The following is a 27,524-nucleotide window of genomic DNA, read 5'->3' as shown; positions in this document are numbered from 1 at the left end:
TTTCAGCCTTAAATCGACCGAATCCCACTCTCAGTCTTAAAACGACTAAATCCCACTTTCAGCCTTAGAGTGACCGAATCCTGCTCTCAATCTTAAAACGACCAAATAGCATTTTCAGCCTTAAAGTGACCAAACCCTGCTCTTAGTCTTAAAACGACTAAATCCCACTGTCAGACTTAAATCGACCGAATCCCACTCTCAGTCTGAAAAACGACGAAATCCCACTTTCAGCCTTAAAGTGACCAAATCCTGCTCTCAGTTTTAAAATGACTAAATCCCACTTTCAGCCTTAAATTGACCGAATCCCACTCTCAGTCTTAAAATGACTAAATCCCACTTTCAGCCTTAAAGCGACCGAAGCCCACTCTCAGTCTTAAAAACGACTAAATCCCACTTTCAGCTAAAAATCGACCGAATCCCACTCTCAGTCTTAAAACGACGAAATCCCACTTTCAGCCTTAAAGTGACCAAATCCCACTCTCAATCTTAAAATGACTAAATCCCACTTTCAGCCTTAAATTGACCGAATCCCACTCTCAGTCTTAAAACGACGAAATCCCACTTTCAGCCGAAAATCGACCGAATCCCACTCTCAGTCTTAAAACGACTAAATCCCACTTTCAGCATTAAATCGACTGAATCCTGCTCTCAGTTTTAAAATGATTAAATCCCACTTTCAGCCTTAAATTGACCGAATCCCGCTTTCAGTCTTAAAATGACTAAATCCCACTTCAACCTTAAAGCGACTGAATCCCGCTTTCAGTCGTAAAATGACTAAATCCGACTTCAACCTTAAAGCGACCAAATCCTGCTCTCAGTCTTAAAACGACTAAATCCCACTTTCAGCCACAAAGCGACCGAATCCCGCTTTCAGTCTTAAAATGACTAAATCCCACTTTCAGCCTTAAAGCGAATGAATCCCGCTTTCAGTGTTAAAATGAGTAAATCCCACTTTCAGTTTTGAAGCGACCGAATCCAACTCTCGGTTTTAAAATGACTAAATCCCACTTCAACCTTAAAGGGACCGAATCCTGCTCTCAGTCTTAAAACGACTAAATCTCACTGTAAGCCTTAAAGCGACCGAATCCTGCTCTCAGTCGTAAAACGACTAAATCTCACTGTAAGCCTAAAAGCGACCGAATCCTGCTCAGTCTTAAAACGACTAAATCTCACTTTAAGCCTGAAAGCGACCGAATCCTGCTCTCATTTTAAAAACGACTAAATCCCACTTTCAGCCTTAAAATGACTAAATCCCACTTTCACCCTTAAAGCGACCGAATCCCGCTTTCAGTCTTAAAATGACTAAATCTCACTGTAAGACTTACAGCGACCGAATCCCGCTTTCAGTCTTCAAACGACGAAATCCCACTTTCAGCATTAAAGTGACTGAATCCTGCTCTCAGTCTTAAAATTACTAAATCTCACTTTAAGCCTTAAAGCGACCGAATCCTGCTCTCAGTTTTAAAACGACTAAATCCCACTTTAAGCCTTAAAATGACTAAATCCCACTTTCACCCTTAAAGCGACAGAATCCCGTTTTCAGTCTTAAAACGACTACATCTCACTGTAGGCCTTAAAGCGACTGGATCCCGCTTTCAGTCTTAAAACGACTAAATCCCATTTTCAGCATTAAAGCGACCGAATCCTGCTCTCACTTTTAAAACGACTAAATCCCACTTTCAGTCATAAAACAACTAAATCTCACTGTAAGACTCAAAGGGACCGAATCCCGCTTTCAGTCTTCAAACGACGAAATCCCACTTTCAGCATTAAAGCGACTGAATCCTGCTCTCAGTCTTAAAATGACTAAATCTCACTGTAAGCCTAAAAGCGACCGAATCCTGCTCTCAGTCTTAAAATTACTAAATCTCACTTTAAGCCTTAAAGCGACCGAATCCTGCTCTCAGTTTTAAAACGACTAAATCCCACTTTAAGCCTTAAAATGACTAAATCCCACTTTCACCCTTAAAGCGACAGAATCCCGTTTTCAGTCTTAAAACGACTACATCTCACTGTAGGCCTTAAAGCGACTGGATCCCGCTTTCAGTCTTAAAACGACTAAATCCCATTTTCAGCATTAAAGCGACCGAATCCTGCTCTCACTTTTAAAACGACTAAATCCCACTTTCAGTCATAAAACAACTAAATCTCACTGTAAGACTCAAAGGGACCGAATCCCGCTTTCAGTCTTCAAACGACGAAATCCCACTTTCAGCATTAAAGCGACTGAATCCTGCTCTCAGTCTTAAAATGACTAAATCTCACTGTAAGCCTAAAAGCGACCGAATCCTGCTCTCAGTCTTAAAATTACTAAATCTCACTTTAAGCCTTAAAGCGACCGAATCCTGCTCTCAGTTTTAAAACGACTAAATCCCGCTTTAAGCCTTAAAATGACTAAATCTCACTGTAAGCCTAAAAGCGACCGGATCCTGCTCTCAGTCTTAAAATTACTAAATCTCACTTTAAGCCTTAAAGCGACCGAATCCTGCTCTCAGTTTTAAAACGACTAAATCCCGCTTTAAGCCTTAAAATTACTAAATCCCACTTTCAGCATTAAAGCGACTGAATCCTGCTCTCAGTCTTAAAATTACTAAATCTCACTTTAAGCCTTAAAGCGACCGAATCCTGCTCTCAGTTTTAAAACAACTAAATCCCACTTTAAGCCTTAAAATGACTAAATCCCACTTTCACCCTTAAAGTGACAGAATCCCGTTTTCGGTCTTAAAACGACTACATCTCACTGTAAGCCTTAAAGCGACCGAATCCCTCTTTCAGTCTTAAAACGACTAAATCCCATTTTCAGCATTAAAGCGACCGAATCTTGCTCTCACTTTTAAAACGACTAAATCCCACTTTCAGTCATAAAACAACTAAATCTCACTGTAAGACTTAAAGCGACCGAATCCCGCTTTCAGTCTTCAAACGACTAAATCTCACTTTAAGCCTGAAAGCGACCGAATCCTGCTCTCAGTTTAAAAACGACTAAATCCCACTTTCAGCCTTAAAATGACTAAATCCCACTTTCACCCTTAAAGCGACCGAATCCCGCTTTCAGTCTTAAAATGACTAAATCTCACTATAAGACTTACAGCGACCGAATCCCGCTTTCAGTCTTCAAACGACAAAATCCCACTTTCAGCATTAAAGTGACTGAATCCTGCTCTCAGTCTTAAAACGACTAAATCTCACTGTAAGCCTAAAAGCGACCGAATCCTGCTCTCAGTCTTAAAATTACTAAATCTCACTTTAAGCCTTAAAGCGACCGAATCCTGCTCTCAGTTTTAAAACGACTAAATCCCGCTTTAAGTCTTAAAATTACTAAATCACACTTTCAGCCTTAAAGCGACCGAATCCCGCTTTCAGTCTTAGAATGACTAAATCCCACTTTCAGCCTTAAAGCGACCGAATCCCGCTCTCAGTCTTAAAATGACTGAATCCCACTTTCAGCCTTAAAGCGACCGAATCCCGTTTTCAGTCTTAAAACGACTAAATCCCACTTTCAGCCTGAAAGCGACCGAATCCCGCTCTCAGTCTTAAAATGACTGAATCCCACTTTCAGCCTTAAAGCGACCGAATCCCGCTTTCAGTCTTATAATGACTAAATCCCACTTTCAGCCTAAAAGCGACCGAATCCCGCTCTCAGTCTTAAAACGACTAAATCCCACTTTCAGCCTTAAAGCGACCAAATCCCGCTCTCAGTCTTAAAATGACCGAATCCCGCTCTCAGTCTTAAAACGACTGAATCCCATTTCAGCCTTAAAGCGACCAAATCCCACTCTCAGTCTTAAAATGACTAAATCCCACATTCAGCCTTAAAGCAACCAAATCCCACTTTCAGTCTTATAATGACTAAATCCCACTTTCAGCCTTAAAGTGACCGAATCCCACTTTCAGCCTTAAAATGACCGAATCCCACTTTCAGCCTTAAAATGACTAAATCCCACTTTGAGCCTTAAAGCGACCGAATCCCACTCTCAGTCTTAAAATAACTGAATCCTGCCCTCGTGGCCGAATCCTGCTCTCAGCCTCAAAGCGACCAAACCATACTCTCACTGCACAGCAGTGGAAACACACTTGAAGTGTTTGCCATTGCGGGTTGCAAGAAGGCTGGACGGTCATTTACAGTGAGTTGTGAAAATTCAGTCACTACTCACTGGCGCTATTGCAATACCAAGCTCGTGTTTTGAACGTTTTCGACTGTTTATAGTGTCCACAACACAGAATGTTTCATACCATCAGAAATGTGTGTTCAGAGTGAGAGCATCTATGCGGTTCCATTGTTGAAATGACGAAACACCAATATTATTTCATAATAAATGGAATGGTAAAAAAAGTCAATGAAGTTGTTAATATAACAGTATATTTCACAATTCCAGCAGATGCTGGCTTTAATGCATATTTTGATGTTCCTAGAGTCATCTCGTTCCCCTCTGTTCACTCACAGGAAATATTGTGTTTGTTAATGATGTCATATGATGTGTGTGTGTGTGTGTGTGTGTGTGTGTGTGTGTGTGTGTGTGTGTGTGTGTGTGTGTGTGTGTGTGTGTGTGTGTGTGTGTGTGTGTGTGTGTCTATTATACATACACACACAGACCTCTCGGTAAGGGCTAGCAGGATAGCTGAAAGGTACGTCTACTCACCTTAGAGCTTGCTCATCTTGGTTTGAATATTGACCATGGTGTTTCATATGTGGGGCGATTCATCAATATTTTGTAAGCACGTGAATCTGGAGGTCCCGTCTGCTATCACTGGTTATTGGTAAACGTTAAATATCTCATGGGTTCTTTCATAAAGATGAGGTGAGTTATTGCTTGCACTCTGAACAAATTACAACTTCCTGCCATTTCCAGTCGACATCAGGCCTGGCCAGAGGGATTGTGAAAGAGTTGGGCCAAACGTACCCTGACCGGAATGACAACGTGGTAATAATTGGGGTGTAAAAGAAGATCCACCTCGGTCCGTTTGTTCAGTATGTTGAACATTTCCATTTCAAATTCCCCACGAAACCGACTGCAGGTAGTGTGCCTTCTTATGCAAACATTCAGGCTACTGGAAATGTAACCAGGACCGAGGAAGTTACACTTGGGTTGGGGGATGGGGACATTTTATCCCACTTCACTTCACAAGTAAGATCTCCACTGGTGAATGGAAGCCATTTTCTTCACAACATTGGTTATCAGTTACCAGAAATACACAGAAATGGAAGAATGGGAGCCATTCACCTTGGCTGACAAAGTCTACGAAATCAGTCACAAGTAGGACATATGCGTGTATGTAAAAGATTCAACTTATGGACACCACTCATACAATAGGTAGGTAGTTTCAGGTTTCATCCATGGAATACAATTATGGAGCACCTTGCCGCCATAAGAGCATTTAAATTGCATCGGATGTGGAAATAAATGCCAATTGTTGCTCTCAGCTAGCTGGATCAATGACAGAAGACGCCATTTGCATATTTGCCAGTAATTCAAAGGGAAACAAAAAGGGCATTTGGTGGAGCGCATCCCTCCGCCATGTAATGCCTGATGCATGAGAACATATCGGGCCCAATACATTTTCGAAATATCATGTCCTACAGTACTATATTGTTTTTGGCCCAATCTCTCAATGGTGAAGAATTACTTTAAAAATTGAATAACTCTCGTCTCCAGATTTGGATCTTCACCAAAATCGAATCAATTCGGCCTTGCCACACACCCAACCTGTCCACCAAGTTTCGTCCGAATCTGTGCACAACTTTTTGAAATATCATGCTTTATATTAGTTTAGCCAGATCTCTCAATGGTGAAGAATCACTTAAAAAATTATCAGATCAGGATCCGGAATCGGATCTTCACCAAAATTTAATCAATTCTTTCTTGATACAAAAACTTAACATGTCCACCAAGTTTCATCCAAATCCGTCCACAACCTTTTGAGATATCGTGCTATACATCGTTTTTGGCCCAATCTCTCAATGGGGAAGAATCATTTAAACAATTGTAGTAGCCGGATCCGGATCTTCACCAAAATCTAAACAGTTCATCCTTGCTACACACACACTGAACCTGTCCACAAAATTTCATCCGGATCCGTACACAATTTATTGAGATATCCTGCACAAAATCAAACAAACAGACAAACAAGAAGAAGACGGCGTGCAGAGCACGATACTTGTAAAATCCATAAAACAAATTTGACCTGAAAAATAATTGGCTGGTTGAATTCAGTGACCTGAAATATAAATCCTCTTCAAATTTCAAGTCAATCGGATGAAAATTGAAGATTTTTAAAATACCACGTTAGTTGTTGACCTTGGGCCTATGTTGACCTTTTGGTTGGTGTTGACCTCAAAAATAATTTGCTGGTTGAATTCAGTGACCTGAAATATAAATCCTCTTCAAATTTCAAGTCAATCGGATGTAAATTGAGGATTTTAGAAATCTCATCAAAGTTGTTGACCTTTGACCTTTGGACCTCAAAAACAAAAGGCTTCTTCCTTACGGCAAACTCTACCACGTGGTGAAGTTTCGTGAAGATCGGTTTAAAATTGCGACCTGTAGGTGACAAACAGACAAACAGATAGACAGACAAGCCGGTAGGCGGCGATGGGTCGCCGAGCATGGAAACTATAAGATATAGAGCAAAATGGATGTCATGCAGCGGAGAGGGAATCACCTTAAGATTATGCATGTCAAATCTCATCCAGTTCCATCTACTGATAACTATTCGGTTTCCATTTGAATGAAAAGTACCGAAAATGCGGTTTGAAATCAGAAATCCCCAAAGTTCGAGGGGGTGCTGTGGGTGAACAAAGATCTAAATCGAAAATCCCGCTCGATCGTTTGTGCTCAATGTATTCCAGACGATTAGTGTGAATTTTCATGACCATCCGACCATAACCCTAGGAGGAGTAGCATTTGACGCGAAGGCACCTCCAGCTCTCGCATATTATCGATTTTTGCACTAATTGACCTTTGACCCCTGACCGAAGCGAAATCGGTCAATATGTCCTGAGGCAAAGTTGTAGTACTCATTGAGTACCATGAACCTGCAAAGTTTCATTCGTATCGATGCACTCACCTGCTCGCAAGGGGGCCTTCAATTTTCATGCATACCATAATTGTAGGGGGCGCTGCGGGTAAACTATTCCAGATATCACAAAAACCGGAATATCTTTGATAGAGCATCACCTGTAGATCATTCGTGCCAAATTTCATAACCCTACGTGGGATACTCGCTTTTAGAATTTATTTCACGTGAACGGTACCGATTTTGAAGGTTTTTCGGTTGTTGCTAGGGAACCAAAGCGTCCCTAGCAACCATCACAATTTCCAAAGCACGAGGTCATAAGATGTACCTACCACCACAGTTTGGTCAAAATCGGCCCATGTTTACTACCAATTATACTGATGACAAACAAACAAACATCCAAACAAACAGACAGAATTACTGACAATAAGGGTCACCTATTTCGGCGACCCAACAGAGAATAACAAAATCGACTGACCAATACGCTTGAAAAATCTTCGATTTTGCAAGTAACAAGAATAAGACGTCGTACAGAGCAATCCAAACTTGCAAAATCCATAAATCAAATTTGACTTCAAAAATAATTGGTGGTTGAATTCAATGACCAAATATGCAGCAACTCTTCAAATTTCAAGTGAATCGGATGAAAATTGACAAATTCAGAAACTTGGCCTATGTTGACCTTTTGGTCGATGTTGACCTCAAAAATAATTGGTGGTTGAATTCAATGACCAAATATGCAGCAACTCTACAAATTTCAAGTGAATCGCGTGAAAATTGACAAATTCAGAAACTTGGCCTATGTTGACCTTTTGGTCGATGTTGACCTCAAAAATAATTGCTGGTTTATTTCAGTGACCTGAAATATAAATCTTCTTCAAATTTCAAGTCAATCGGATGAAAATTCAGGATTTTCGATATACCACCTTAGTCAATATACTTGAAAAATCTTTGATTTTGCAAGTAACAAACAAACCCCATGCTCACTTGGGCAACTAATTCCTCGTCAGCCACAACATTTTATCTATAAAAATAGGGGCAATACCCCTGGGCGCTCACCTGGTAGCGGTTGGATAAGATAAGCAGGGAACCACTGTTAGGCGAGGATGACCTACCAAATACGTAACAGAGAAGAAAGTAAAGACCTATTTGGGGGGGGGGGGGGAAGGGTGGCCAACTGGTCGACAGGCGGCCATTTTACTTGAAAAAACCCCTGGTATTGAACACGTCCCCATTTCTCGTAAATGCAATGACCAATTTTGTTCAAACTTGACTCACAGATAATGATGGCTTACATATATGCATGTCATTGTTTTTCAAGGCCAGATCCAAGATGGCTGACTAGTGGCCATTTTGTTTCTGAAACGCGTCCCTAACCATTTTTCAGACATACATGGTCTGATTTTGGTCAAACTTGGCACAAGCACCGTACATGATGGCATTCATGTGCCCTTACATTTATTTTGTAATTCGATCAAAGATGACTGACTGGTAGACTGGCGGCCATTTTCCTTGTGAAAGAAAACCCCTTGTTGAAAACGTCCTCAACCATTTCTCGGACATGCATTTACCGATCATATTCTACTTTTTCTTACTTATACCAAGAAGCATCTTTCATGGAAATTTAAAAATAGTTCTGATTACTCTTTTCAATTTCACCCCAACCACCTTTAAGTTCAGTTTCCAAAAAAACTGATCAGACAGAATTTTCAACTTAATGTTAATTTTCTATTGCTTACAGTTGTAGAATTTATTTTATACATAAATAATTTTGATTAAATGTTGTACTGTTTGTGTAGTTCAGCATGTCTCCCCTAAAATATATGAGCATTGAATCCCTTCTGCACGAAATTTTCATTCCCAATCGAAAACATCATACCTGTCACATGACCAACTATCTTACACAATACCATATAACGATGGGACACACATCATTGCAAGGAGAAAAGACATAAAATGTCCCACTCCCCATGGTTTTAGTAATTTTGCTGAATGGAGTCAAATGGCTAGCACATATTTACAAGATTTACGTGTCAGCGCAACTGACTTGAGTGGTCATGTGACATGAAAGATTGCGTACGATTGGGCAAGATTGCGTAAGTAACATTCACGATTCATTATCCGTGCGCCAAGTTTGAACAAGGGCAGTAGATGCATGCCCGAGAATTGTTTGAGGATGTGTTCAATATCGGGATTTTTACAACTGAAATGGCCCCCAATCTACGAGTCAGCCATCTTTGATCAGATCGCAAAATAAAGTGAGGTGCACGTGTATGCCATGTTTACTGTGCTTTTGCCAAGTTTAAACAAAATCAGACCATGAATGTTCAATAAATGGTTGGGGATACGTTTAAGTCACAAAATGGCGACAAGTCAGCCATCTTGTAACCTGATCTCAAAAATAAATGACGTGCATTTGTAATCCATCATTTATTATCTGTGTGCCAAGTTTGAACAAGATTGATAAACGCATGTCCGAGAAATGGTTGAGGACGTGTTCAAAACTGGAGGGGGGAGGTTTACAACGAAAATGGCCGCCACTCTACCAGTCGGCCATCTTTGATCAGATCACAAAATAAAGAGGTGCATGTGTTTGCCATCATGCACTGTGCTTGTGCCAAGTTTGAACAAAATCAGACCATGCATGTTCAATAAATAGTTGGGGACACGTTTAAGTCACAAAATGGCAACCAGTCGGCCATCTTCCATCTGATCTCGAAAAAAAACGATGCCTTCACTCGTTATTTTCATTACTAGCCTATGTTTACTCCGATGCAGATATGAGCCCGATTCCAGTCCAGTTTGTTAGTTCGCCTGTTCGAAGAACAGAGAGCGATAGCGATACCCCGGCGTGAGCGTGAGCGTGAGAATGTTAAAGTTTTTGGTGCAAGTTATTTGGAAGCTTGCCATTCATTTAATATGTGCACGAGGATGCTGATATTTGGCATGGCGGTTCCTTTGGGATATATTATTGATATAGTGAAGTTGAAATAAAAAAAAATTTCAAATTTTTAAAAAATTTGACCTGTTTTGAACTTAACTTTTTTGTAGCACATCAACGTTAAAGTTTTTGGTGCAAGTTATTTAGAAGCTTGCCATTCATTTAATATGTGTACGAGGATGCTGATATTTCGCATGGCGGTTCCTTTGGGGTATAGTATTGATATAGTGAAGTTGAAATAAAAAATTTTTCAAATTTTTAAAATTTTTGACCTGTTTTGAACTTAACTTTTTTGTAGCACATCAACGTTAAAGTTTTTGGTGCAAGTTATTTAGAAGCTTGCCATTCATTTAATATGTGTACGAGGATGCTGATTTTTCGCATGGTGGTTCCGTAGGGGTATAGTATTGATATAGTGAAGTTGAAATAAAAAAAATTTCAAATTTTTAAAATTTTTGACCTGTTTTGAACTTAACTTTTTTGTAGCACATCAACGTTAAAGTTTTTGGTGCAAGTTATTTAGAAGCTTGCCATTCATTTAATATGTGTACGAGGATGCTGATATTTGGCATGGCGGTTCCTTTGGGGTATACTATTGATATAGTGAAGTTGAAATTAAAAAACAATTTTCAAATTTTTAAATTTTTGACCTGTTTTGAACTTAACTTTTTTGTAGCACATCAACGTTAAAGTTTTTTCCTTTCTAATGTTTTTATCCATCACACTCTTTTTTACTGATTACAATATACAAATACATATATTGCTTTAAAATTATTTGGATCAGACTTCACTGCAATGCTTTATAAAAAATATTATTAGACTAGTCTTTTAAAAACGATAAATGTATAAACAGGCGAGTATTGGGTGGCTTTGACACCAACTCTCTGGTTTTTTACATACTAATACCTTCTGGTATCCTTAAGAAGACTCCTTACCTCCCTGTTTAACCATTCTGGACTCTTTTTGTCTCTGGAAAAGATTGACTCTGTACAGTGTACACTGTACATTTGAATATTGAACAGTACAATTTATTATTACACCACAGGCCTCAAAAACATCAGAACAGGGGTATAGAGTGATCCACTATTTCACTTGCAGGTGTATTCAAAAAAGATTTGTGTTTGGGATCATCATTACCTCTGCCACCGAAGGTGAAGGAGGTTATGTTTTCACCCCCTTTCTATCTGTTTGTCTGTGTCCAGGACATCTCAAAAAGTTGTGGAAGGATTCAGATGAAATTTTGTGGACAGGTTGGGTGTGTGACACGGACGAACTGATGCAATTGAAGAGAAGATCTGAATCCGGATCTGGATCTGATAATTTTTTTAATGATTCTTCAGCATTGATAGGGCTAAACTAATATATAGCACGATATCTTAAAAAGTTGTAGAAGGATTCGGATGAAACTAGGTGGTCAGGTTGGGTGTGTGACCATGACGAATTGATTCGATTTTGGTGAAGATCCGAATCCGAATCGAACTACGAGAATTTTTCAAGTGATTCTTCACCATTGAGAGATGGCGCTCAAAAACGATATATAGCACGTAATCTCAAAAATGTATTGGGCTAGATACGTTCTCGTCGATCAAGCATTATGGGGCACAGGTATGTGCTCCACCGAGTGCCCTTGTAGTTTTGTATGCAGCTTGTGGCTGTTGGTTGCAACATTGCTGGGAGTGTCGCTGCGCCGCTGATGCAGTGCCCCGTTTCCAGTAACCTCGTACTCATTTTGCTAACCCCAGAGGGAGGACAGGCTGAGTTAACCCACCACCAAGCCACCTAATGATAGATAGGCTGAGTCAACACATTTTATCAATTGTTTGAGATTGTCTTTGTTGAGTGTTCACCTTAAGCGTACAGCTCACCTAAAGCCGACGAACCGCAGAGGGTGAAAAGGCCATCTTTGGCTGAGCCATTTTGGTCTGACATTCGTTCTCTCGTTTTTAATTACAATTCATTACATTGCTTCTTCAAAATGAACAAGGGCTCAAAATCATATATGATGACCTTATCACATCCCAACAACATATGAACATGTAAGAGCTTTTGGTGAACCGACTGTTTATGAAATTTCATTTTCACCATTTTCATACGTTGCCTTTCCCAAGAGATGAAACTGCTGTCCCTGGATGATTGAAATGTTAGAATGATCTTGTGTAAATGAAAATTGTTTCCACCCACAAGCGGCAGTTGGAAGATACCAGCCGGTCTCCTGTTAGTGACAGCACCGCGAGTCACCCCACAGCCCTAAACTAGTCCCAACGAATGAGTTATTTTAAGAATGTTGTTCCGAACTGGTGGAAACACATGCTGCTGGGTTCTTGTGTAAATAAACATCTCGTTGATGTTGACTTTTTAGTGATGGAGCAGAGAACCGTTGTACGTGCACTTTGTACCACCTGTTATCGAATGGAAAGGACGAGTTCCGCGGTTATCCTTCGGGAAGGCTATATGAAACATTGACCTCGAGGTTTAAACACAGTTGCCAAAAGCAGAGGGGTCGGTTATATGGTTTGGAGATTTTGTTTTCTGTAACCTTAAACATTCCTAGTCTTTTCTTCATCCCTAGCCTACATGCCCTATTCATTACACCTACCCTTGGGGTTTCGTCATGTAGGGTTCTCGGTGCGTTGTTGACCGGGCGCCGCTTGTTTGCCTCGACTGGGGGTCTGTCCACTACCCGACCCCACCCGGGGTTTGCCCGCCATTGGACCTTGGCAATAATGTTATCGAGCTGAGAATCGAGCCCGCTTTCCGTTCCCACTTGCACCGTAATCGCAGCATAATGGAGGGCGGTGGCGTGGCCTGGCCGGAGAAGTCCACGCGCTCCGGCAAGATTAGATTTTTCCCTTTTTTGTATATAGAACTGCAGAAGGTTGCCTGGGAAGTGCGCTGGCAAAAAGTTTGCTTTGGCGTGCTGGCAGCGAGGCAGGCATCAGCAGGTTGCCACATGATTGCCTGGGCGGCGTCTGCTTAAGTGGTGCGCCTTTCCCTCCTCTCTGTCTCATTTCCCTTTTTTCCGGAACGGCAAGTTGCACAATGTGCGTTTCAAAGGGAAATCGCCCCGGTGCCCTTTCCTGGCTTCATACGACTTTGAAAGTTTTGTGCAAACAAAGTTCACTTATTCCAGGGAGAGGGGACTGCGTTGAAAGGGGATTGGGGGGAGGTCGGTTCATCATCATGTACACACGACTTCCAATCAGGATTGGAGTTGATACGTGTGGTGTAACTGTAATTCTGAACTCTCTGCCCACAATCCATCATTAACCTGGCATTTTATTACCCCAGAGACATGAAGCTCGCACTTGGCCGGACAGTGTTAGAATCAAATGTACTTTTCACCCGGGCGCTTGAAAACATATAGCGTGTCCGCGCGAAGTTTTCAACACCTGTGAAAAATGGATAAAACGAGAAAAGCCTTATGCAAGGTGATGGTGGTGGTGGTTGTAGTAGTAGCAAGCTGTATGTATAGTAGGCGTGTACACAATCCATATGCTCGAGGAAACCTTCACATGATGACGTGAGGGACCTCGTGCGCAGGATCTTCTCTGCGAGGAGGCGATGAAAGTCGTGTGCGGGTGGGAAGCAGAGGGCATGGCTATTCGTCTTGTTTCGCCGTTACAAAGTTCAGTTCAAGCTCGAGGCCCTAACGTGATTGCTGGACTCGGCTTCCGCCGTGAGGCATTAGCATGGTTGGGCGCGTTGCTCGACGGTAACAAATCTCCCAGCAGAGAGTGCTGTGGGTGGGGATGGGGATCGAAGGAGTGCGAGAGGAAAGCGACTGAGAGGGTGATACCAGTCGCATGCTCAGCCCGCTTCGATGGTGCTTTTCCACACAATTGCTGCAGATGAATGCCCAGCAACAGCTCGATCCACTCGTCCACTCGTTTCAGTTGTTCGTTCCATATTGCTGTCCGACGCATGGTGTATGTACCCAGCAACTAAACCAGTCTCTTCCACAGCCAACATATAGCGCATTGAAAAGTAGATTTGCAAACAAACCAGTGTTGTCAATTCACAACAACAAAAATCAGCAAGACCAGCGATGGCTGCTGCTCATGAGCCTTCACTTATCACGCAAGATTCACCTGCCAAAGATGAAAACCTAACAAATACATTAAATCTTACAGTTTCGAAGCCTCATCTCTCTCCGAGACCGTTCAAAATGGTGAAACAAACGAGATATTCACAATAGTCAAAGAAACAGCAAATTTTGTTTTCAACGTTTCAATACCCAGGTAGATGTAATGAGAAAGGAAATATTTAATGTAATTTATTTAATCAAAACATTCCCCATATTGTACTTTATAGCCTTGTCTTGGACAATTGTGAGTATAACGTTATTGGTAGAACTATTTTGAATGCTCCACTCATCAACTTTTGTATATTATGTACAATTATGTATATTTGTATATTGTATATTATGTATATTTTGTATATTGTACAATATTTTCTGCAGCACCTTCAATACCTTTAACTTATGGAATGTATTCAGAAATGGAGAATTACAGAAGAGCAGTCCCATAAAGTTCTCTTCCCCATCCTTCCCCCTCTCTGTTCCCAATCTCCTTTCCTTTTCTCCTTCTTCCTCCAAATTTCCTCCCTCTCTCTTAGTTATCCCTCTACCTTTCCACTTCTTTTGAAATTATTTTTCTCATTTTATATAACACATGCGTCCTGTACGCCAATTATGCAGACGGTCTTCGTGACATTTTAAGCTTTAAATAAACAACTAGAAGGTCTCGAGTCTGAGGCCGTGTCATACCGTTGAAACAACACCAGGTGGGTTGCTCGGCCTGTCATCCTTGTGAGGTCGACAAAATGAGTAATGGGGGTGGGGGGACTGCATCAGAGGCTCAACCATGCTTTCAGAATATGATGCAGCCAGCAGCCTGGGGCTGCATATGAAACGACAACAGCTAGAAGGTAATTCATCACAAAGAAAATGGTGTGATTGAGCAATCGAAAGCAAAGAGGTTGCTTCCACGTTCAGGCAAAAAAAAAAAAAAAAAAAAACAACGAAGTCCATTTTCCATTCCATGCTCATGGAGGCACATCGGTTGCCATCGCTCCTTGTGGCATTTTGCTGAAAACTCAGGAAAATTGCTTATGAAAGTTAAACTCTGAGCAGCAGTCGAGTTAAAATCCAGGCAACCCTCATTATGCAGATACAGGTCCTGGTGCTTGTAGCTAGACCATCGGTGTGCAGCGGGCGGGCACCGTCATCCTGGAAAAGGCAGTTCCGAGACGAATGAGACCCTTGCAGTTTCACCCTCTAGGCATGCACTACCTGCCCTGATTATGGCACTCAACATGATTTTTGACGTCTCAGAGCGATGTTTTGGGACTGCCACAATGGGATCACGAAAGGTACAGAATGCCCCAAATCTATTGGGGGGGGGGCGGGGGGGTTCGAGCACCAGTTTGGAGTTAATAATGGAGCAGGTTTGACGCAGCCTGAGAGTCACTGTGGTTCGTTTCCCGATATGTCATCTGATGTTTTGTAAGTTGATCTTAGCAGCTGCTGTTGTTACACCATTCTAGAAGGCAGAATGTTACAATTTAAAGCAACGAAGCAAGTCGTTCCCTTCAAACAAACAGATGCGGGACAGCCTGCTGAACTCTTACCTTTTTATCCTTTCTAAATTCAGCCATCCAGATATACGGTGCACATGATGCATGCACTCCACTGCATTGAAAACAAACGAGCACCAATTTCATAAAAATGTGGTGATGCCTCGCACACATAATGATCATCTGGAACAGCCAATTTCACTTACTGTTATTCGGCATACAGTTTCACCTGAAATTTCAAGCGACGACAATGTCCTGTCCACTTCAGCCGCGACAATAATCAACTGCACTGTCACTGTTTGTGAACTGGCAATCCAGAGAGGGCCCTGGAAGAAGAAAAGGTACACCAAAGACCAGATGAAGGGATGAAATTGAATTTTTTTTTTGCTGGAGTACAATGACTTCAATTGCATCAAATAGAAAAGAATGGCCCGTGTTGAGAGAAGCATCCATGCAGGAGGAGCTGAGGTCCTGCATACCAGAGACCTGGTGCAACCCTCATTCATCCTTCCGGCCGGGCTTAACCCCACGCAAACCGCACAAACTCGCTTCCTGCCCATCGACTCGACCGGTATCCCACTTCTAATTCCCAGGATCCCTGTGTTAGGAGGATTGGCAGAAGTGTGAATGGTCGGCGCCTGTGAAACGTGGCACGGGACGATAGCCGGTGAATAAAGGGGCTTAAATTGTTCCCGAATGGGTCCCCCTCCCACTCCAACCTCTGAGTTCACCATGTCAGGCTCGACTCCAAGGACAATACCTTATGCTAAGCACTGACGGATAACATTAACAATGAACAATGCATTTTGGCAAGAGTGGCGATTTGGGCAATGCTGCGTTGACGTCAGACTCAATGAACACTCGATCTGCAGTCATTCCTTCACTTTAATTAGTAAGCACTTATGATCATGTCGATCAAGTTTACGTCCAACTATGACGTCATGCTCATTTTATTTTAATTATATACGACATAAGAGATACAAATCAATGCACAATTAATTATTCAGAAATGAAGGAATTGGAAATAAAAGAGCAAATTATTCATAATTACCCTCTTATGATTGAAATGCAGGTGTTAATAGGATGGCCTGTTCAAGGTTGTCTTGGACTATAATTGTGAGTGCAGTATTTGGCCATTAATGGATATTAAAGGTGCATATAATCAGAAAATCAGGTCTGCTTTAATGAATAGATATGGCTTCACTTAACACTTAGTCGTTGTTCTTTTCTTGAATAAATATCTTGGAAGGAAGATTTTAATGTAATTTGGTGACCTTTTACTTTGTTTGGTGCCCTTTTACGCTCGATTGGCCCCAACCTCCAAAAAACGCTGGATTGACCCCGCTCCTCCCATGACGTCATCTCGATCTTGGGTTCAAACATGCATGGTCTCACAACACGTTCCACATAATAAATGATTTTGACGATCGTCGTAATCTGGGAATTCTCGATCAGAAAAATATTTGTCAAATTCACTTTCCATTGCGTGCTGCCAATCTTTCCCTTGATTACGTCATGGCAGTTTATCTGGAATTTTTAGGGGTGGTACCCGACGGGGTTAACTGTAACACCTCAAAAAATTATTGGAATTAAAAAAAAAAAAAACACGTTCAGTTCTTTCTTTATGAGATAAAAATCAATATAATCACATCAAAAATAATTTATATATTACTTCTGATTCTGTGGACCTTGAAAGTGGGTGTCCGTCCTGTCTGTTAGACCGTTAGTTAGTGTACGTTAAAGATCCCACAGTGTCCATCACAAAGAGCAAAATTCAAAATTCCTGTGAACTACAGTTGGGAAAGCAATGGCAAACCACCAAGTAAAACCCTTGCTCAGGAATCTGCTTTGCAGCACCGACGTTCCATGAATAGTATGGTACGAGAGAGAGACACACAGAGAGAAGAGAGAAGAGACAACAGAGAGAACAAAGAGACAGACAGAGAGAGAGACAGAGACAGAGACAGACAGAGAGAGAGAGAGACAGAGACAGAGACAGAAGAAATTTCTGGAGTTAAATTATTATTCGTATTCCACTACAACTTCTTTAATTGACACAAATAATTCCCACCCTCTTGTGGGGTCGCCTGGAGAAAGTTTTTGTCTCAAGACTTTCCAAAAAAGACTGGCTCGGCCTGATGTTTGATTGAAGGTGGCAGGAACTTGTAATTCATTCACAGTACTGACGATAACTCAGTTACTCTTTACAAAAGACACACTGTGATCTTTAAAGTCAACCAACGAATACTATTAGATGGATCCCCAGCCCAATATCCCATCAAACAAACTCGGTAACCAGTGTCCTGTCTGTGAGACACCGAGGTGACGGTTTATAATTGGAATGGGAATACAACCCAGACTTGACAGCTGAAAGGCGAGTGTGGTATGCTGCTAACCCCAATTAACTTAAATAACCTGTTTCATCATTTGGGGTGGGGATGGGGATGGAGGTGGGGTGCTTTAGGGAATGTACCAGCACACAATAGCTGACCCTTTCTCAAAAGATACCATGGTATCTTTATAGTTCATCACTGAAATGCAGGCAATGCTTACGTCTCCACTTAAATTATGGTATGCCCTGCCCTAGGGCTGGTAGCACAGTCTAGACTCAAGAGCAGGGATATTTAATCTGAGGTGGGGGGGGGGGGTAACTCGGCATTTTTTCGGGGGTAGGGGGGTGAGGGAAGAAAGGAATCATCGAAGACGATGATATCACAGCAAAAGTCGAGTTCTTTGGTCTGCGAGAAGATAAAAGCTAAAAGTATTGTCTGTGATGTGTTCAGACTTACTTAATATCGGTCCTGTGACGCCAAGGCAGAAGGATGACTCATCTTTGTTTTTTTTCTAAAATTGAGATTTTAAGTCAATGTACATTTTCAGTAACTTATGGATGCCAATTTATCTTGGAAAAATTATGATAAAATTCGGTATTCCATTCCTAGTTTTTCTTTTCTCATATTTGCCATTATTTAACACTAGTGCGTGGCCGTACGTGTGTGGCCGTACGTGTGTGGCTGTACGTGTGTGGCTGTACGTGCAAAAAAAAAATTCAAACCGTGTTCCAGAAACAACAACCACACAGGCCGTTCCTTCGCTCTCGCGTGCCCGTACGTGCAAAAAAAAAAAACTTTCAAACAACCACACAGGCCGTTCCTTCGCTCTTGTAAACGACGACTGGATTGGGGCATTGTGTTTATCTATAAATGCGCATAAGAAATCGAGAAATTATTACAATACAGTAAGTCATCACTATCCGGAAGTCCGTACGTTGTCACCCGTAATGGGGAATGCCCTCTAACTTGGCCATAACTTGGGAACCGCTTGTCCGATTAATTTCAAACCTTGAAAAGCAAACAAACAGAGATTGCTGGAATTATAGATAGAGGATAGATATTGTGGGTCCAAACACCAAGCAACATGTCCTGTCATTGGTAACTGAGCATCTCTTCTCCAACAGCCACGCCTACGCAGCAACGTGTCCTGTCATTGATTTGGTAAATAAATGGCCATAACTTGGGAAGCACTTGTCTGATTAATATCAAACCTTGAAAAGGCACATACTCAGGTCCCCAGCAATATACCGAGCAGGTTTCAATTAGATCGGACCAGTGGTTGTCGAGAAACAGCGGTCACAGACACACAGAGATTGCTGGAATTATAGATAGACGAGTGCGTGGCCACACGTGCAAAAAAAAAAAATTAAACCGCGTGCCAGAAACAACAACCACACAGGCCGCTCCTTCGCTCTCGCGTGCCCGTACATGCGTGGTCGTACGTACAAAAAAAAAAAAAACTTTCAAACCGCGTGCCAGAAAATACAACCACACAGGCCGCTCCTTCGCTCTCGCGTGCCCGTACATGCGTGGTCGTACGTACAAAAAAAAAAAAAAAAAAAAAAACTTTCAAACCGCGTGCCAGAAACAACAACCACACAGGCCGCTCCTTCGCTCTCGCGTGCCCGTACATGCGTGGTCGTACGTACAAAAAAAAAATAAAAAAACTTTCAAACCGCATGCCCGTACATGCGTGGTCGTACGTACAAAAAAAAAACAAAAAAAGTTTCAAACCGCATGCCCGTACATGCGTGGTCGTACGTACAAAAAAAAAACAAAAAAAGTTTCAAACCGCATGCCAGAAACAACTACACAGGTCGTTCCTTCGCTCTCGTAAACGATGACTGGATTGGGGCATTGTATTTATCTATAAATGCGCATAAGAAATTGAGAAATTATTAGAATACATGAAGTCATCACTCTCCGGAAGTCCGTACATTGTAACCCGTAATGGGGAATGCGGCTGAGGATCCCTTGCCCAACGGCCACGCCTACGCAGCAACGTTTCCTGTCATTGGTTGGTAAATAAATGGCCATAACTTGGGAACTACTTGTCCGATTAATATCAAACCTTGAAAAGGCACATCCTCCGGTCCCCAGCAATATACCTGGTAAGTTTCAATTGGATCGGACAAGTGGTTGTCGAGAAACAGCAGTCACAGACACACACACACACTCACACACAGATTGCTGGAATTATAGATAGATGAGGAATAATTATGATTTTGCTGGATAGCTCGAGGAGTAACAGTGCCAAAAAGGTTAAAAACAAACCAAAAATAGACTGCTATAAAAGTATGTGCACTCACCTTTGAGCTGCTCAGTCTCAGTTCAAATCACGACCCACCCTTGAACTTTCATCCAGGTGATTCACATCATGGAAGGTGACGTATCAATATGTGCGCCATCCATCAGAAGGGCGTGGAGCCAGAGCATCCTTCTGCCAGCACTCGCTGTGTCCTTCGCAAAGAGGAGGCAAATTATCATCAGCATCCTGAACAAATTACAAATTCCTGCACCTTCAGTCTTCAGTTGAAGTGGCAATTCATCCAAGATTCGTTCTCAACTCGAAACTTTTCACGACAAGTCGCGATACACCCCCGCCACTCTGAAAAGAGAAGAGGTCTCTAATTATATTTGTCTCCATACTTTGCCAGCGCTGCAGTTTTCGTCAGAGATACGATTACAAGGGGAAAACAAATCTATGACCAGAAAACTCACAAACAAGCTCAGCTCTCCCAAATCCCTCAACCAACAACACCCAGCCAGCCAGACTTCCAAAAAGGTCGACCATTCAAGTTTAAGTGGACTTGATACTTAGCCTCCAAGATATTGTTATTAGTCGGAAGCATTCTATTATTAGCCACAGCCTAACAGCAATGTTGTGTTGTGTGCGTGCGTGCGTGCGTGCGTGCGTGTGTGCGTGTGTGCGTGTGTGCGTGTGTGTGTGTGTGTGTGTGTGTGTGTGTGTACATCATAGAAAAAAACAGAACTTGGCCGATCTCGACCAAATTTTCCAAATGTGTCGGTAGTCCTCAGGGTCAGATCATGGGCACAGCCTCTCCTCCCCCTCCCCCTCGGGAGATGACACGATTTTTTGCCTGTACATGTGTCACAGTGCAAGTGGTGTACTGACTCCTGCTGCAGACAGGGTGGACTATTGGCCACAACACAAAAAAAAAATTCCCCCACCTCCCTCACTAACCCCTCCCCACCCACCACTCCTCAAGCTGCTCCTGGAGGGAGCAGGTGCTTCGAGTAACACGGAAAACAAAATCTACTTTCTACTGTTGTCTTCTTTTGGATGCAGCAAAGGCTGTAGGGAAGCATCATTAGCTGAGGGCGTGGCTGTGCAGCTTATGCAATGCCCTCTGTAGGTTAGAGGTGAGTGTGCGTACCACCTCTAGGTCTAGGTTGTCCAACATAAGACCTGCCTGGGAGCCAGTTTGGCCTGCCAAAGGTTTACATCCACCTGCCAACCTGCATATAATTTACTTTTTGTATATATTTTTCGTTCATCCATGAGCCTCGATGAAGCCGCTGTCACACCTTGACGATATAGCCAGCGAATGCTGCTTTATGAAAAAAATTTCTAAAACGCTGGCACACATCTAATACGTTATGGGTACGTTTTGTATACGTTAAGACAACGCTGAAAAACACTGCCATACGTCGTCGTACGCTGGCTTTAAACGTTGTACTTTTGGGTTTTCCTCAAATTTTTGCATGCTTGAAATTTTACGACGTATGCCGCGTATGACTCACACGTTCCGCTACGCTAGCCATAAGTTGCAGGCACGTCACGCGATCGTTGACACACGTTGACACACGTTACTTGTAAAGGCCCGGTCACACCTTGACGTTTTAGCCAGCGATGGTAACGTATTAAAATGTATGTAAAACGCTGGCTTACATTGAACTTTTGATGTTTTTTTTTAAAGATTCGGACGTATTCATAGCGACTTGGTCTTATGTATAACGCATTGGTAACGGACACAGAACGTTTCGTTGTGTTATAGATAACTTGTACCAACGAATGCTGAACCTGTTGTCGGCCTACACAACCGATGCCCAACGATAGTCTAACTTAGGCATAGCGCATTGCACGCATCGCCGACGATGTCGTGACGTAGCCCATTAAAAGGCTGACGCACAACGATTCGAATCATAACTGCCGTAGAAATGGAAGTGTCAACATCGCGGTCACACCTTGGCGATCTTGCCAGCGTATGCCGACCTAAGAAAAATGTGTCTAAAACGTTGGGGCACGTCAAATACGGTATGAGTAAGTTTGGTATACGTGAGTAGAACGCTAAAGTACGCTATCATACGTCGTAGTAAGTCGAGTACGTCAAGAAATTTTAAACATGTTCAAAATTTTACGACGTACTCGGTGTATGACACACGTTCCCCATGCGATGGGGATAAGTTTGACACACGATATGTGGACGCTTACACACGTCCACAAACGCTACTTATAAGCTACTCATAAGTCGAAACACATCGCGGTAATGTCTTTTTTACGCGAAACTTATTTCTAACTTATGTTTGACGTGCTTTGAACCAATTCTTTACGTAGTCCCAACACACATCGACGTATGTAGACGTATTCCAATGACGTCTTCCGGTCGACAAAAAAAAATAAATGAACGTGTTTCTAGCTTACAACTGCCATATAAAAACGTGTTCCCAGCGGTTTTGGGAATTGGTATATAAAAATGCTGCTCATAAAAGGGGAACCCAACAGTGTTTTTGAGTCCTTTTTGAGTCGATGTCCATGTCAGCAGTAACAGTATCAGTAACAGTATCAGTATTAGTATTAGTATTAGTATTAGTTTGTTCATGTTGGCAGTAGTAGGTGGGTGTGAGGGGGAGGGTGTGGGTTATGATGGATCGTCCTTGCGTCCGCGTGTCCACGGGTAGGAGACATCTTTTCACCATTGTTCGAAGTTCTTCACGGCTAATTTTTTATGGGGCTTTTTCAACAATGAGCTATAGCTTGTTTTTACGATTTAGGTCTATTCATAACGGGTTGGACAAATGCACAATGAACTAATAATGTGCATAGAGCGCTTTGATTACTTATAGATACGACATACCAACGAATAATTATCGTGAAGCCGGCGTTCACAAACTATGCCCAACGATAGCCTTGCTTATCCATATCGTGCGGCAGTTTATCTTTGGCAGTGACGTAGGGTTTGCTATTCATAGGCTGCCACTCAACGATTTAAATGGCTGCATCTCCACTATTGAAAGTAGACGCTTGCGCTCAACAATTGGATTTTTTTTTTACACTCAACGACTTTTAAACGGTACCACTCAGCTATTTTCATTGTTTACAATGAACGATTTTAATTGCTGTCACTCGCCTTTGTTTTTTGACGCTGGGGTTTGGAAATTTGAAGCGTTTCTTCTGAACGTGTTAAAACGCTCAAAGTCGACTATTTTAAATAGACGCTGCCGATGGACAATTGGAATCATAGCCAAGCTAGACTTCGAAGTGTGAACATCCTCGTCATGCCGAAGAAAAGTTTGAAGAATGCTGCAAATAAGTGTCCTGGCCGTGGCCGTGGACGCTGACGCAAGGACGATCCATTATACCGACGTCTTTCTGCCTATGAGTAACTTAAAAGTAACGTCTGTCGATGTGTGGCAACGATCGCGTAACGTGCCAACAACACGTTAATCATAGGTTAAAAATAAGTTTCGGGTACGCTAAACATTACCTCGGCGTGTCTCAACTTATGATTAACTTACAAGTAGCATGTGTTGACGTCTGTCAACGATCGCAGACCGTGCATACAACTTGTGGCCAGCGTAGCGGAACGTGTGAGTCAAACGCCGGCATACGTCGTGAAATTTCAAGCATGAAAAAATTTGAGGACAACCAAAAAGTACAACGTTTAAAGCCAGCGTACAACGACATATGGCAGTGTTTTTCAGCGTGCTCTCAATGTTATCAAAACTTACCCATAACGTATTCAACGTGTGCCAGCGTTTTAGAAAAATAATTCAAAAATCGGCATACGTTGGCTAAAACGTCAAGGTGTGACCGGGCCTTAACTCGTTCAATGGAAACGATTTCAATTGCCGAGCACCAGCGTCCAAAAACAATAGGCGAGTGACAGGCATTTATTAAAAGTGAAGTTGCAGCCTATGAATCGAAAACCTCACGTGATCGTCGACGATACGCTACCACGCTATGCATACGTTAGACTATCATTGGGCATAGGTTGTGGACGCCTAAAACACGCTAATCAATCGTTGTTATAACTTATGTATAAGTTATCGAAGCGTTCTGTGTTCATTACTAGTACATTATGCATTTGTCCAAGTCGTTTTGAATACTTTAAAAACTGAAACAAAAAATAGTTCATCGTGGGAATGAGAAAAAAAAAATTAGCCGAAAAGAACATCGAACAATGGTGCAAAGTAGTCTCCTATTCGTGGACGCAACGAGGGTCCATCATCACCCACACCCTCCCAATCACGCTCACCTACTACTACTGACATGGATGTACTACTACTACCAATACTGACACGCTCACCTACTACTACTACTCCTACTACTGACACGCTCACCTACTACTACTACTACTGATACTACTGACATTGACATCTACTCAACATGGAGTCTGGAACACTGACGGGTTCCTCTTGTGAAGCCCATTTGTATAAACCAATTCCCCTAAACGCTGCCAAATCGCCATTATACGGTAGATGTAAGTTAGAAACACGTTCAGTAAGTTCTGTGGTCGTCCGGAAGACGTCAATCAAATTCGTCCACATACTACAATGTGCGTTTGAGATACGTTACACATAGGTTCAAAGCACGCTACTCATAGGTTCAAAGAATGTTAGTCATAGGTCAAAAATTAAGTTTCGGGTATGCTAAACATTACCTCGACGTGTTTCGACGTATGAGTAACTTACAAGTAACGTGTTTCCGACGTGTGTCAACGATCGCGGAGCGTGCAGAGAACTTATGCCAGCGTATGCGGAACTTGTGAGCCATATGTCGAGTATGTCGTAAAGTTTTCAGCATGCTTGAAATTTCGCGACGTACTCGATCTACCACGGAATATGACAGCGTACTTCATCGTTTTTCATCGTGCTCCTAACGTATACACAACTTACCCATACCGTATTCGACGTGTGCCAGCTTGGTTCGGCAAATTTTTCATAGGTCGGCATACGCTGGCTCAATCATCAAGGTATGACTGCGATGTTGACACTTCCAATTCTCAGGCGGTTATGATTTAAATTGGCGTGCGGCAGGTTTTTAACAGGCTACGCCACGAGTTCGTCGGCGATACGTGCAGCGCGCTATGCATAAGTTAAACTATCGTTGGGCATAGTTTGTGAACGCCGACAACAGGCTAAGCATTCGTTGGTACAAGTTATCTATAACACAACGAAACGTTCTGTGCCCGTTACTAATATGTTATGCATAAGCCCAACACGTTATGAATATGACCAAAACTTTTTTTTTTAAAAACCTCAAAACTTCAGCGTACACCAACGTTTTATATACATCTTTTATACGTTGCCATTGCTGGCTAAAACGTCAAGGTGTGACAGTGCCTTTACGTATAGAAAAATTTAAAAACAAAAGTCCAAAAACGAAATCAAAGTCCACGTCAAACATATGGATTCTATGGTGCAGACAGTCAGCACAAAGGGGTTAGGGCACACCATCATGCAATATGACGTACAGTCCTTTAATTGATTACAAACAAGAAAAGGAGAATTGATACAGAATGTCGAGTTTTCAAAGGCTATTGGACCATCGATCTTTTTGTTCCCTAACACAATGGAGCCACATTGTGTCTGATCTGTCAAGAGGAGATCGCAGTTTTCAAGGAATACAATATTGTTGCGGTTTTCGCGCCCGCCGGCGTGCGAACGGCCACGTAACTCGAATCGCGGCACGTCGCCCACCGGACGGACAATCCAGTCGTGACCCTCTCGGACTAACGCCGGGAACCAGTCACGGGTGGACCTTTCGGTCTCACCGCGATCGAGCCAATCAGCCCCCGCGTGGGATAGGGTTGCTCGCCAAATTCGAACTACCTAAGTACCCACGCGGAGGGTAGACCGGGCGATCGCACCTCGCCGCAGGTCGACTTCGGACACGGGCCACTTAAGCGACCCGTTCCGTACTATCAGAATAACCGAGCGGTGTTATCGTCGACCTCGACGGTTCGATTAATTATCGGGCGTATTCAGCCCACTACCAACCCTTTACGTGAAGCAAGATGGGGATTCAATGGAGGAAAAGACGAAGCGAAGCGGGAGAACAGTTCAACAATAAAGCACATTTATTCGCGACGAACGGAAAGCACACAAATACAATTCCACCAAATGCACACAAAAAAAGAAAACACAATTCCATTTACACAAAAAGCAAACATAAAAGTGAAAACACAGTGCAGAGCTAATACCGACTACCGAGCACACGGCAACACTTATACAATTCTACTTCACAGACGGCGCCGACAACACATACCCAAAACCAAGGAAAAGAAATACCTCAAGAATGAGGTAGGCCTGAGGCCGAGACCGGGTCGGGCCTACCCGTCTGGTGATGAGACGCGGAGCGGCGATGGCGCCTCTCTCCGCGGGCCTCGTGGACAGTGCCTGGCAGGGGGTGGGAACGGGCCCCCTTGGTCGCACTATCTCAGCGCGGGGGGGAAACAGGAGGGGGTTGCTGATGCTCGGGGTATAGAGGATCTTTATTATGTGCGACGAGCGTCTCCACCTCGGCCAGGTCGCGCTGTCGGCCTCCCTCGGGTGCAGCTTCCTGCACGACGCGAGCACCCCCTCGTCTGGTGTCGCCGCCTTTCCACAGCTCCGTCCCCTCCGTTCCGACTCCAACGCACACGACGAGCAGCTCCACCGCCCGCGAAGTCTTGACCCTCTGCTTCCGACTCTCCTCTTCTTGACTCTCCGACCTCGTTCTGCTGACTCTGACTGACGAACACCGTCCTTTTATCCCCCCGTAACTTCGCCTTTGACCCCCTCCCTTTGACCTTTCACCTCGCTCCCCATTGGCCCGAGAAAAAGTGGGCGTGAAGGCTTTTTGATCCACAAATTTGCATATATCGATCGTTCTGGAGGCGGGGCCAAATCGCCCCTCGCTCACCGATTGGACGGCAAAAAGTGGGCGTGTGTCGTTTTTGATCCGTTTTTGAAGCAGAAAATCCGTGATTTTGTACACGCTGTTCAACGTGCGCCCTACACGAGTCCAGCATCGGTGCCCATGAGTGGCGCGAGATGACGGTGATGCGATGGTGGCGAGTTGTGACGGTAAAGGTCGTGGCGGTTGTGGTGAAGCGGTGTTGTGGTTGGTGGTTGATGTTGTGGTTGTGGTGATGGCGATTGGTCCAAAATAAAGATAGTAAAAGAAAAACGGCTATCCTGAAGAGTCGCAGCACGTATAAATGACATGTATTCCCACTAGACAACGGGTTTGGGCCTAACTACACATGCACTTACCGAGATACCTCACCTAAGGGACCTGAATGGTGGTTTGCGAATCTGGTAACCACAACAATATCAAGCGGTATTATTCTACGAAACATGCGAGCAAACTTGACAGTCTCACAGTCAGGTGAGAACCGACCGAGTGAACTCGCTGAAACAAAACGTGATCAGGC

At 42.9% G+C, this 27,524-nt stretch overlaps 1 protein-coding gene across 1 annotated transcript in view; it reads right to left on the bottom strand.

The window, feature by feature from the left end:
* Positions 1–20,758, bottom strand: part of LOC147019903 (BTB/POZ domain-containing protein 3-like) — a 111,157-nt gene extending 90,399 nt beyond the window's left edge. The window contains exon 1 of the mRNA XM_085894738.1: positions 20,172–20,758. The gene's annotated coding sequence lies outside the window, so the exon portion shown is untranslated. The remainder of the gene's footprint in view (positions 1–20,171) is intronic.
* Positions 20,759–27,524: the final 6,766 nt, after the last annotated feature.

The sequence above is a fragment of the Eptatretus burgeri genome, chromosome 9 (assembly GCF_056783735.1).
Source record: "Eptatretus burgeri isolate ZD-2024b chromosome 9, Ebu_testis_v1, whole genome shotgun sequence".
Classification (NCBI taxonomy): domain Eukaryota; kingdom Metazoa; phylum Chordata; class Myxini; order Myxiniformes; family Myxinidae; genus Eptatretus; species Eptatretus burgeri.
Note: the sequence above shows the minus strand (reverse complement) of the source record. Positions and strands in the feature narration are given on the sequence as shown.